The sequence below is a fragment of the Ixodes scapularis genome, unplaced genomic scaffold, assembly GCF_016920785.2.
Source record: "Ixodes scapularis isolate PalLabHiFi unplaced genomic scaffold, ASM1692078v2 PGA_scaffold9__187_contigs__length_104089568, whole genome shotgun sequence".
Classification (NCBI taxonomy): Eukaryota; Metazoa; Arthropoda; class Arachnida; order Ixodida; family Ixodidae; genus Ixodes; species Ixodes scapularis.
In genome coordinates, this window is record NW_024609884.1 from 9,061,628 (window position 1) to 9,074,971 (window position 13,344).

Here is a 13,344-nt window from a genome sequence, read left to right on the forward strand (position 1 = left end):
ATCGCTAAATTACCCATGCATCAACGAGAATGCCGCAAATGGATATCTACGCGACGCACCTGCTGGCATCCGCAGCAGTAACTGTTCTAAAGCAAAAGCCTAAAACAAATGGCCTCTTGCACGCGCGTTCTTCAACGCCTTATTTGGGTTGTTCACTTAGATCATTTTATACGGGGAGGGCGAACGAGCGCCGGCGCGTGGACGTATGCAATCCCAGTATTCTCGTTTTGCCTGCATAATTTGGCAATTTTGCTCGATAGAGGAGCTGCCCAAACGTTGGGTTACACCTATATAGTATGGACCATTGCCATAATCGCCCTCAGCGCGCTGCCATCTTTGTTCACTCGGCTGTGGAACGCGTATAAGTTCTGAGCATGCGCAGTAGCCCTCTTCCGCAAAACTACGGAAGCCGCGACTACGTCTACAGCTCAGTGACTCGTCTTTTTTTTTTTTTCCCCGCGTGATAAGTGCTGGATGGTACATTCTCGACAATCGGAAGATACACTTGCTGATGACCGCCGCCGAAATAACGAAGGTTGCAAGTACAGTCATACAAGTACTATATAGACGCTTTGCAGCAGCTGTGCATGGACGCCGCCATAACTGACCTTCAGTTTTTGTTTCCTCTTATTCCGTTTATTTCACTTCATCATCACCATAGCAGGCCAGGTTATTGCCATATTGGATTCAACTGTGTCGTTTTCTAAAGCATCGGCCTTTGTAGAGGATCGTCAACTACCGTTTCAGTTGCTCGGCATCTCGGTAAGACATGAGAAGGTCAGCAATGGCGGCTGTAATTTGGCGCGTGTGTAAAGCGTCTATAGCTCCACGCGAACAGGCTTTTTTCTCTCTCTCTCTCTCTCTCTCTCTCTTTGAGGAACGTTTGATCGGTGGCTTACTTTCGAACTAGCGCTGACGTCAGGACTCGTTCACGTGGAGCAGATTAGGGGGGGGGGGGAGCCGCGTGAACTGCCGTTATCATCTGCCGTGTCGAGAATCGTTTCCCCCATTTTCAAGCATACCGCGGTGACACAGGCGCAGATGATGACGGCAGTTAGCGTTGATGGACTCCACCCCTAACCTGCTCCACGTGGACGAGTCGTGACGTCGGCGCTAGTTCGAACGTAAACCACCAATTAAGCGTTCCTACAAAAAAAAAAAAAAAAAAAAAAAAACGCCTGCTTGCTTAGTATACTTGCATGGCTGTATACGTTGATTGGTTCTATTCGAGCTTTCACGTAAAGCATAATATATCTCGAAGTTGTTGCGGGAATGGAACTTAGAGGGGACCTGTAGTTGCCAAAGACGTGTCTGTTTTTTTTTTTTTTTTTTATACTTGGCTGCACATGACGTCCGACCGCAGCCCACGCTATGTTTCGAGAGAGCCAATCAAGCTCCGCCACGTGAGCGTCCTCACGGCGCTCATCGTCTTGAACTCAACCAATCACGCGCAGAAAACAAAAGCGTAGGATCACGGCGTGATTGGTTTAGTCGGTGAAAGCCAACGCACTAAAGCTATAGGCGGAGCGCAAATCCGTCTGGTTCTAGCACAGGAGCTGCGGTGACGTCAGAACGACACTGAGCTCTGATTGGCTTTGATTGAAAGGATAGTGAGTAGACCTCAATGCTAGATGCCTTGAGGGCTACCCACTATTTCTTTTTTAATCAGCCAATAAGAGCTCGGCGTTCTGACATCATCGCAACCCCTGTGCAAGAAACAGACGAACTTGCGCTCCGTATAAACGCTGAGACGACGTTGTTGTTGTTGTTTTCGTCGCTTTATTGATTTCATTGGATCGTAGCGTTAACTGCAGTCGGACTTAATGTGTGAAGCTGAGTATAGTAAAAACACTCGTAATGAAAAAAAAAACAAAAAAAAACAGACACTGGGAAGGTGAAGATAATCAAGCAGATGTTATCTGAGTGGTGATCACATAAGGGAGGATGAGTATTTGATTTTCATATTCGGGAAATTAGATGAAACCTTTGTCGGTGTTAAAGAGAAGCGGAAGCAGTTTTCAACCAATCTGAGTTAGCAGCGGACTTGTATAGCTTACGAGGATAATGCAATTCATGCGAAGGTGTGAGCGAACCGGACAAGAATGACGATAGTAATCCCTGAAGAAGAGGAACGCGGGAACACGCGTGTTTGGAGTTTTGTGTTTTGTACTTTGTCCCCTTCTCCGGGGAATATTATCGTCATTCTATAGGGCAGAAGATGGCAGAAAGAAACGTAAACCGCATTTATTTTGAAAAAACTAAATAAAAAGTACGTGCAGCGATTGCCGTCGGGCATGCGAAGATCATCTCTGCCGCCTGTTATCTTGTACACGCGTCGTGGCGTCATCTCATCCCGCTAATAACGTCACTTCTGCTAGCTTTTTTTTTTTTTTTTTTTTTTTTTATCCGCTCGTGCTTTTTTACTGTCGGCAAGCCTCAATGGGCGGATCTAGATTGAAATTTTAATTGGTTATTACGATGATCCTATTAATAAGATCTAAATGGAACTTAAGACAATTTTTAAGGCGTCTAGATTACAACTTTTCCTGTTTGTTCGAATTCAATTACCTCTTCAGCTTCCCTTTAAGCACTATGTTCTTTTTGACATCTTAGAAGCATGAAAATGCGGATGAAGTTATTTTCGAGGGTGCAAAAATGGCGTACCAAGAGTGTGCCACCAGGCCCATTGTCAATAAGGAGTTCAAGGAACCACACGCGTGCGGACAACTGTGAGGCAAGGGTGCCCTGTCGCCGCTATTGTTCAACCTTTTTTTTATATATATGTTTTGTTTAAACGTTCTCAGAAGTAAGGACTGTCGCGGTTTTTAGCTAACGAAAATGTAGAGATAATGAGCCATGCAGACGTCATCGTGTAGTTTTGTTCCGATAAACCTGCTATCAGTGCGGCCGTTACGTTGACAAAACACTTTTGTGAAAACACCGGGGCAGCCTTAACTTTGAGCAAGTGCCGCGAATTTTGGCACGGATCGTGGGCCACAACTATTTCCAATTTTGAAGGGGTGTGTTGGCACCGAGGGCTGTGCACTTATCTCGGTGTTCCGCTACGCTGTTACCGCAAGAAAAAAATTTTTTTTGTCGGGACTTGCCACCGATATTGGACAGGCGTCGTTGGAAGCAGTGTGAACTGTATTTTTGCTAGAGCGAGAGTCTGTAGTATTTTTGTGTAGTTGAAAAAACAGTCGCGTCACTAAAGCGGGTTGGGGGGGGGGGGGGGGGGGGGGGGAGCGGACCGGCCCGTGTGCAGCACTCAGGGGGGTGTAGCTGGGCAGTGAAAGGAGGGGAGGGGGGAGGGGGGGGGGGTCGCGTTGGGCGCCCTGGCTGCCGCTGAGCTGACCATATAGTGTAGCCACAGTGCAAAACTTTGGTACGTGCTCAGGTCATCCATTGTGCGCGCGTGATTATTGAGATACTCCATCGTATCGTTGCGAAGTTTATCTGGATATCTTATTTCGAGCGAATGAGACGAGATAATCCCTTTCTCCCTGTATGCGATGTGTGGCCGAACAACCAAGAAGGCACGCAGTCGTGGCCGAGCGGTTCAGGCGATAGACTCGAAATTCATTGCGGTCCCCGCACAGATTCGAATCCTGTCGGCTGCGTTTTTTTTTTTTACATTTTACTAACCCGAGGTTTTAGGGCGACGCGCAACCGTACCATCCCAACTCGTCCTTGAAGGGGCAAAGTCTCAAGCTAAATGACTATACTTCGTGTTCCATACTCGGGCCTCGCTCATTTCTGGGTTTCAAGCTTTTTTTTTTTTTTTTTTTTTTTTTTCAAACGTGTCACCTTATTTGCCTTTTTTTCTAGCTTCTTCCCATGGCTGTGAACAGAAAAATTAGTAGAATATCAGATAAAGGTGGTTGACGCAATTTTGTTTTTGTCTGCACTTTTTTTTAGTATCTGTTGGTCAGTGTAGGGAAGTAAGTGCATTGTACTTAAAATACTACTTCAAGTAGGTTTAGAAAACTTGTTCTTTACTTAAAGTACATTATCTGAGTATGTACAGGGTGTCTCAAATAGCGGCCAGGCTCTTTAAATCGATCGCAAAAATCTGTTTCTTAACCTATCGCGCTACGATTTCATGCAACGTTGCATACAGGTGATGCAGTTTTTCTATAAAATTTTCGAAGTGCGAATTTACCTGAAAAAAGTTTAAAAAAAGAAAAAGTCTTAACTACTATGGAAACGCAATGAAACCACTGGTCTTCAAACATCTGGAATTCGCTGATGGCAGTCCTTCTGGTGACCAACGCGAAAAAAAATACGGTTTAATTTTTTCAGCCTAAATAAGTAACTGGGAATTTTCTTTTAACCGGACTTTGAAGCCCGAGCGGCTCGACTTTTGCAAGCCCCTCACTAAAGTGGGAGGCCTTTAATGTGCGCTGCATAAAACTCGTAGTGTTTTAACGTGTTTTGACTGATGACGCTTTCGCTAGCAAGAAAAGCAGTCGTGGCCGAGGGCACGCCGCCGACAGTGTCAGCTGAGTCGCCTTCTCCTGGAGAGTGACCTAGACGTCCCGGCAATTCAGGAGCCGCATGTCGAGAGTGAAAGTCAGACCGAGTTCCTGGTGAAACCGTTTACGTCGAGGTACAATGTGTGCGAAAGCCATGCTGTGGGTAGATCTGGAGGATGTTGTCTCTTTTCGAGGAGAGGAGCTGTGCTCATTGAAGAGCACGTTGTACCTTGTGGATCGGGAAGGCTTATTCTCGGCGACTTTTCTTTCCTAAATCTAAAGTGGAGGGTTATTTGCATTTATGCGCCCAACCTGGAGAGTGAGCGACGCGTTTTTTTTTTTTACTTTTTTTATATATTGACAGATTTATGATCAGTGACCAATTTACGGTGTTGCTGGGGAACTTTAGTTGTGTTTGTATGCCATAAGACCGGACAAATCAAAGACGAAATAATGAGCAGTCTAGGGAAATTTTAACTCAATTGATTCAAGATAAGGGGCTCAAAGACCTGGCACCCTGCATATCACCGGGACATCGGGTCCTTTACAGGCACCATCAATGCACAAATAATGCGAGGCTTGACAGAGTATATGTTTCAGCAGATTTAGCACCCCGGCGTAACGCCTTCGCGGTCAGTCATGTCTCGTTCAGCGATCACAGTTTGGTCAGCTCTACCTTGGGTCAGCGTAAGAAACAAACTAGCTTTTCGTGGGAGTTCTGGAAGTTAAACGCAAATTTCCTCGAGGACCAAGAAATTATAGGAAAAATCTAGGCAGACTAGAAGGCGTCTCGGAAAATAACATATGTGAGGAGTGGGAACTACTCAAACAACAGGTTAAGATTGATGAGATTGAACGAGCAACTAATATAAAGCGGGAAGAGCGATTAGTAGAGAACGGTCTTCGGCAGGATTTACAAAGGCTTTATGTAGAGTAGGAAAAAACGCCAGGAGCCTTCAAAGTCGACATAAGCACTATCAAGGCTAAGTATTGAGAAAATCGATGAAGAAAGATATAAAGGGGCGATCGTTCGAGCCCGTGCTGAGAACTTGACTGCCAAGGAAACGCCCACAAAGAGGCCATTTGCGTTGAGAAAAAAGTGAACTCGTGCGAACCGGATTGAAGAAATAGAGTATACAGAGGGGGCAGTATCTCGAGATCAGGACAGTATTCAGCATGCTTTTGTGGAGTATTATACACATTCATTTGATAAGAAAATACCAAAAGAAAAGGGGCTTGATACGGAATTTTCGCCGAGTCAGCCGAAGCCAGATGGCGACACCACGATGTTTTTTGGAAGAATCAATAGGTTTATCAAAGGTCCAGAAAGCGATAGATGACCTAAGCGTAGGCAAGTCACCGGGGCCGGATGGTTTGAGCACGGACTTCTATAAGAAGTCGAAGCCGGTAATTGCACCGGTTGTGCATGGGGTTTTTTCTCAGTCCTATATTTTTTTCTTGTGCACGCACACAGTCTTGATACCGAAGTGTAATGACACCGATAAGCTTCGTAGTACTAGTAATTACAGACCAATTACCCTGGCCAACGTTGACTATAAAGTGCTAATGAAGGTTTTAGCCGGTAGATTGCAGTATGTTATACGGAAAATAGTAGGGCCGCATCATACCCGTGAGATAAAGGGTCGTAGCATTGGCACAAACATGCACACTACTCGTAGTGTTCAAGAGGTCTGTGACGCGGAATATCGGAAAGTAGCTATCCTTCAGATATATATCTTGAAAAAGGTTTTGATCTGCTGTGTCACGATGTTTTGTTTTCAATTTTACAACATGTGGAATTTGGTTCTGTGCTGCTCGAGGAGGTAAGGATGTCATATGTAAACTGTAAAATTAGACTAGTAATTAATAAGACAGTGCGTAGATTAACGTCCGCTCTTCAGTGCGGCAGGGATGTCCCTTATCGCCCCTGTTTTTCGCAATCTACCCCCTTCTGCCGTTTCATATTTCAGTCTAAAAATATTAGGGGCTTTACTTTACACGAAAGCGACATTAAAATATTAGCATACGCAGACAATGTTGCAATTTTTTTCTTTGGACCCTCAAAGTGTTTTAAGAGCTGTTGAAGTGACCAAAAAGTTTTGTGAGGTCACTGCCTGTGCGGTTAGTTGGTCAAAGTGCGTGTGGTTATAGCACGGTGAGTGGACGACGGCTGCAGCTGTTTTGGGGAATGTTCGATGGTCACAGACACCTTCAAAGTACCTAGGTGTTCACCTGAAACATAACCTGAGCCCAGAGAATACTGGCGAGAGGAAATCGATAAGCTTCAGGCCACTGCCTGGGTATACGGTGAGATTTATCCAATTTCACGAGATCGGATGTGGGCAATAATTTTATTCTCTCCAAACTATGCTTTGTCCTCCAAGTGCTGCAGTGTTCAAGAATCGACATTCAGCGGATTCACCGTGCATTTGCAGTGTTTATTTGGGCGTCCCAATGAGAGCGAACTCGCCGTACCAGCTTTTTTGTTTTTTTAAGCCCAAAAAGGGGGTGTCGGACTGTGCCACGTATTTCTTCGACAACTCGTGTCACGCTTTATGTTTATCCGCTACCAGCGTGATGCCTTTCTTCGAACCGTAATTCAGACAAGACTGTTTGACGCTTTACCGGGATTTGTTGTTTCGTCCTCCCGGACACGGTGCGGACCACTGTCGGGTTATTTGCGCGAAGTTGTATCTGCCCGCCGCTTTCTGTTCGTTCGTTTTTCTATGAACTATTTGTCTGGTGTATCACGCAAAAATTTGACGCGTGACCTAGTGGCCATACTGCTGCCCATGCGAACGTATAGGCCCATAGGCTTTGGGGCCCCGGGAGGTAATGTGTTACTGCGAGTCAAGAACGCTATGGTACCAGCGGTGGTTCAAATTTTCTTTTTTAGATTACACAGCGAAACGTTGCCAGGAAAAGCTTTTCTGGACGCAAAAGGCATGAACCTCTACTGGTCGGTGAATTGTATTTTATGCAAACAACCGGAGAGCATTGAACATGTCTTTTTGGTCCGCTGGGATGCTCTTCTTTTCTGGAACGTGCTTCAGTGCACCATAAAAAAAGAGCTCCCGATCTCACCTCAGGGAGTCCGGCTCCTAACAAATAAGCGTGAACCTGTGCCCTGCGACATAATCATATGCTTTTGGGGCTCCACGGCATATGGAAGAGCAGAATGGCGGTGCGGCATGCTGATGTTGATGCACGCAATCCCCGAGGGTACTTCGTTGAAAGTATCGAATGGTTAAGAATATGTTACAAAAAGATAAATACTGATGTGGAATGGTTGCCAGTTCACTCTGGACGAGTTGGCCGCGCTGAAAACATTTGAAATTAACCATCGCAACGACCTTCAGCCAAGCCTGACTGATAGGCTTTTAACCCCTTTGTCATGCTAAGTAATGTCTGATGGATGAAGTTTTCGGGGCAACTTATTTTTATCAATGTGTATATCATATGTAAGCTGGCAATTAAGAAAAAAAAAAAGCAGTCGTGGCCGAGCGGTTAAGGCGATGGACTCGAAATCCATAGGGGTTTCCCCGCACAGGTTCGAATCCTGTCGGCTGCGGTATTTGTATTGCTGCCCTGGGGTTTTAGGGCAACGTGCAACCCTCCCTTGCGTCTGTAAGGGCGCTATCGTAGTAGAATGAAGCTCTGAGGTGACGCATTGCAGTTTTCACATGAACTCCTTTTCAAAACTCACTCGTATTGCACTGAATAATTTTTTATTCAAAACACAGTTATTTTTTCATCTTAGATTCGTTTTAGTTTTTTTTTTTTTTTTTTTTGTACGATGGCTTTACAAAACATCAATTCGTGATGAAATAAAAAAAAAATTCCAGGTTACTAATTTGCGCAAAAATATAGTGTAGGGAAAAACAACACGACCACATCTTTCACTGGAAGATGTGGTTGTCTTTGTCCTACACGTTTATTATTGCTTTAATCTTGACCCGCACCGGCAGGGCGTATTTTCAAACCGTAGTCCCCCAACACGCTCTTCGTTCATCCACCTCTACACTCTTCAAGAACTCTTTTTTGAAGAAACACTTTTTCTTGTAAAATATAGCGCTGCTGCTGTTGTATAGAACACCCATGACATTTTAAGGGTGCCAAAGGGGTGTGAAATAGGGCGCTGCGATACCCTTGTTCACACCATTCAAGCACCTTGAGCGGAGATTGATATAGCGGCTACACCAAAAAATTGTTGCCTGCACCAATTACATTTACTTGGATAATCATTATACTTTATGGTCAAATTAGGTCGAACACGACATGTGTTTTCTTATATTTAAACTATAATTTATTTTCACACTCTAGTTTTACCCAAACTGGTAACCTGCCATTTTTCATTTTATTCCAAATTAATGTTTTGTAAAGCAAATCTCACAAATAAAAAAAATAAAAAGAAATCTAAGGCAAAAAATAACTGTGTTTTGAATAAAAATAATTGAGTGCAATAAGAGTGAGTTTTGAAAAGGCGTCCATGTGAAAACTGAAATGCGTCACCTCAGCGTTTCATTCTACTAGGATAGCTCTCTTACAGACGCAAGGGAGGGTTGCACGTGGCCCTAAAACCTTAGGGTAGCAAAACAATAACCGCAGCCGACAGGATCCGAACATGTGCGGGGAAACCCCAAGGGATTTCGAGTACATCGCCTTAACCGCTCGGCCAAGACTGCGTTTCTTGCCAGCCAGAGTGTCATCAGACAAAACACGTGAAAACACTACGAGTTTTTTTAGAAGAGCATTTTGATGGCCTCCCACTTTAGTGAGCGCTTTGCAAACGTCCAGCCGCCCGGATTTCAAATTCCGGATTAAGAAAAAAAAAAAATTCCAGCTACTTATCCAGGCTAACAAAATTAAACCGTACTTTTTTTTCTTTTTTTTTTTTCGCATTGGTCAGCATGAAGGACAGAGCGAATTCCAGATGTTTAACACCGATGGTTTCTCTCCGTTTCCATAGGAGTTAAAGGGATGCTGAACCGAAATCTGGATTCCCCAAAACACGCGGCCAAAAAACCTGCAACGGGATGCTACAAACACCAAAACATCACTCATACAGCGATATCTCGAACGGATGACCGTATTTTTTCAAACAAAGAGGCGCATTTGGCAGGAATGTTGACGTCATGTTTCTCCGAGAAGGAGAGGGAACGGCCTCGCGTCTTCTCCGCCTCGCCTCCTTGAGGGAGCGAAGCGAAGAGAGGAGGAAACAAGGTATCTTGACGTCACGCGCCTCGTCGGCCTGGTTCAATCTCGACTTCCTTTTCCAGAAATACGGCCGTTCATTTGAGTATTGCCTTACTAGTAGTGTTGCAGGGATTGTAGCGTCCCGCTTACGTGTCCGGCATTGTTTTTTTTTTTTTTTTAATGCAAATTTTGGTTCACCATCCCTTTGAGTCTTTTTTTTTTTACTTTTTTCTTAGGCAAATTCGCTCTTTGCAAATTTTATAGAAAGCATGCACCACCCGGGGTGTTGTGGGCAACGCTGCACAAAATCATAGCGTAATAGGTTAAGAAACCGATTTTTGCGGTCGATTTAAAGAGCCTAGCCGCTGTTTAAAACACCCTAAACGTGCTCAGAGAGTGTACTTTAAGTAAAGAACAAGTTTTCTAAACTTACTTGAAGTAGTATTTCAAGTACAATGTACTTACTTCCCTACACTAACAGAGAGATATTAAAAAAGAAAAACGTGCAGACAAACCACCTTTTTCTGATACTCTACTAATTTTTTTCTGTTCATCGCCATGGGACGAAGCCTGAAAAAAAGGCAAATGAGGTGACACTTTTGTTTGAATTAACATAATAAAAGGATGCTGTTGGTCTCGCAAAAAAAGAAAGAAAAAAAAAAAGGTGAAACCAGCTGCTTCACAAACAAATGAGAGAGGCCCGAGTATGGATAGTCATTCAGCTTCACACCTTGCCCCTTCAACGACGGGTTGGGAGGGTTGCGCGTGGCCCTAAAACCTCTGGGTTGTAAAATAAAAACCGCAGCGGACAGGATTCGAACCTGTGCGGGGAAACCCCAATGGATTTCGAGTCCATCGCCTTAACCACTCGGCCACGACTGCATCTCTTCTTGGTTCTTCGGCCATATATATATCGCACACAGGGGGAAAGAGGTGATCTCGTTTCATCCGCTGAAACTCAGATATACAGATTAACTTCGCAGCGATGGAATTTCTGAACATTCACGGGCGCACAATGAATGGCCTGAGCACGTACCGACGTTTTGCACAGTGGCATCACTCGGCGGCACCCGGGACCAGGGTGTTGTGTTGTTTTTATCCTACATGCTTATCATTTCTTTAATCTTGAGGAGTGTACGCAGGGGTGTAACTTGCCAAAAGACCCTCTTTACACCCTTAATGATGTAAAAAGGTTACTGTGTATGAAATATATATCGCTATCCTTGCTATTTTTCTGCGCAAACTTTATTCTTCGGCATCTTGGTCTGCAAACCAAACTCGCGCCATTTTGTGGAAGGCTTTATGCCTGTGACCTTGAATGACAAGATCAACAAATCAGAGTGCAGGGAGGAGCTTTCTTCACATTTGCTAAAACAATCCAGAAAGCGACACGTGCGCGTACGGTTTTTTTTTAGACAGAGTTTTTGAAGAATGTTCTGGGAATAAGACAATAACCTCTCTATATATTATTTTCCCATGTAAACTACGTCAAGAAGTCAAATTGTAACCCCCCCCCCCCCCTTTTTTTTATTTCCGAGGTGAACGTACCGATGTTCAAATGAAACTGACGCGCCCAAGTGACAATAAACGCCTAAATGAGTGTGTCGAGAAGGAACCACACTACTCCTGAAACTTATAGGAACATGATCTGTCTTCACCAAACAGACTTAGCCCATAGCAAAGTTGTATTAATGTACCTTGACATGGTGAACTGATCATGTACCCGCTGCATGCATTCCGGCTTGTAAAGACTCAGTTTTTTTTTTTTTTTTTTAATCCAGCTTGATTTAGATTTTCATTAGCATTGACACAATCAATCATGCGAACTCTAAAAGAGCCCATGTGAAGCCTAAATTAGATTCCAACTTTTAATTTGATTTATTTATGTATATTTTGTGTGTTTACACCCTTACAAATTAACTCCAAGCTACTCCACTAAATGAACCGGAATGCGTAAAGGCCCGTTCACACTCTTGCGACCGACTTCGACCGAGAGAGACGAGACCGGTTTTTAAGCCTCTTGCGACTTCTTAGGACCAGCTCCGCTGCATCGCATCCGGTCGTAAGAAGTCGCAAAAGGCTTAAAAACCGGTCTGGTCTTTCTCGGTCGAAGTCGGCGCAAGAGTGTCAACGGGCCTTAAGCAGCTGACATACTTACGTTAGAGTTTCTTAAACGGTATGTACAAGTTCTCTAGTTCCGATACTTTCTTCTTTAGGGTAGCAATTCGGGCGACTGAATAAAAAATAAAACGGCAGCAACAAAAATAAACACAAACTAAAAGTTTCGTCCACTTCTTTTACTTCGCCCTACTTTTCTGGCGCTGTATTAGTGCTTACTTAAAATTCTTCGTAGGTAGCGTTGTCTCGTGTAACGGCTCTCCAACCACCTTGATGTACGCAACGTACGGCAAGTCCTCGCGAAAAATATTTCTACAGATCAAACAATTGCCGGCCCCGCAGCGACGTGATCATTGCGCGCGATCCGCGGAAACAAGTTTGAAATTACATAAACCGGGAAGGGAACGCGACAAAACCCAGTCGGGGGTCGTGGCGCCGTGAACGAAGCACGCGCAAATCATCGCGCCTCTCACTCTCTCTCTCTCACTCCCTCTCTCTTTCTCTCTTTTTCGGGCTTTCAACAGCACGTGAGTCGAAGCCCCTGACTCTTTCCGGTGACTGCTGCCGCGGGCCCCCAAAACGAGGTCACTGCTGCGGCAAGGTCGCTCTTCGGACCCGACGCAGCCGCCGCTGCCGCGCTTTCGGGAAATCGTGGTTTATGATGTATGGCCACTCGTTTTCCATATCAAATGGCAACCTTGAATATCACGCCTCCTTTGACCGCTGTGACAGATGAACTGGCGCCGATGTCGCCTGCTCGCAACGGTCAGTTCGTCCATGGGTCCGGTCTGCCGGACTTGGCAGCGAGGGTCTCGACGCCGTATAGAGAGCGCAGCCTTTTGTCGAAAGCGAAATTCAAATCTGCCGAGTTTGTATAACGGGAAGCGTCGTATCGCACGAGAGAGCAACGGGCCAACGATCTGCCAAAATGGACCTTAGGATATCTGCAGACTGAATTCGCACTCAACGTTTGAAAAAAAAACTAGACTAAAAGAAAGAAGAAAAGAAAAAAACGGTGATCCATAGGATTCGGCCAAACTTCCATTGCGTAATGTCGTTGTTCATAGCAATATATACGTATATATATATTATAATTAAGCTGTGGCTTTGCGATATAAATTTTTCGAGTAAAAAAAAATTATTGCGCCGCAAGAATAAAAAATACATTGTCGGAAATGCGGCACGAACGCGGCCCTTCATATTTAGTCTAGTAAAACAAAACTTAATTTTGCGCCTATCGTAAAAAGATAATAGCACAGTCGCAAGACGGGGCTGTGTAATTTGCTTGATAGACAACCATTAGGTGATTCCATGTTTTTACATAAGGTTGTGAACGGTGCTGTTGACAGACGTGTTACGCACTGTCTGTTTTCATGCTCCCTTGCGGTCCAATCGATTTCACAGTCCTGTTTGCCCTCCTGCTTTGAATGACACGTCACCACTAACAAGAATGCAATTTGAATTCAACAAGCTGGATCAATCTGTTGGAGACATTTTTAGCGACCTGATTGATTTTCGACATAGGTTCTAGTCAAATTTTGTACATAGTTACGAC

General features: G+C 44.5%; 1 protein-coding gene and 2 non-coding genes across 3 annotated transcripts in view; 2 read left to right on the forward strand and 1 right to left on the reverse strand.

Moving 5' to 3' along the window:
• The window catches only part of LOC8051851 (DNA-binding protein D-ETS-3), a 149,450-nt gene that overhangs the window by 64,906 nt on the left and 71,200 nt on the right, over positions 1 to 13,344 (forward strand). The gene's annotated exons all lie outside the window — the stretch shown is intronic.
• Positions 7,965 to 8,046, forward strand: Trnas-cga. The gene has a single exon. It is a non-coding gene; the product is annotated as a tRNA-Ser (tRNA).
• On the reverse strand, positions 10,472 to 10,553 carry Trnas-cga. The gene has a single exon. It is a non-coding gene; the product is annotated as a tRNA-Ser (tRNA).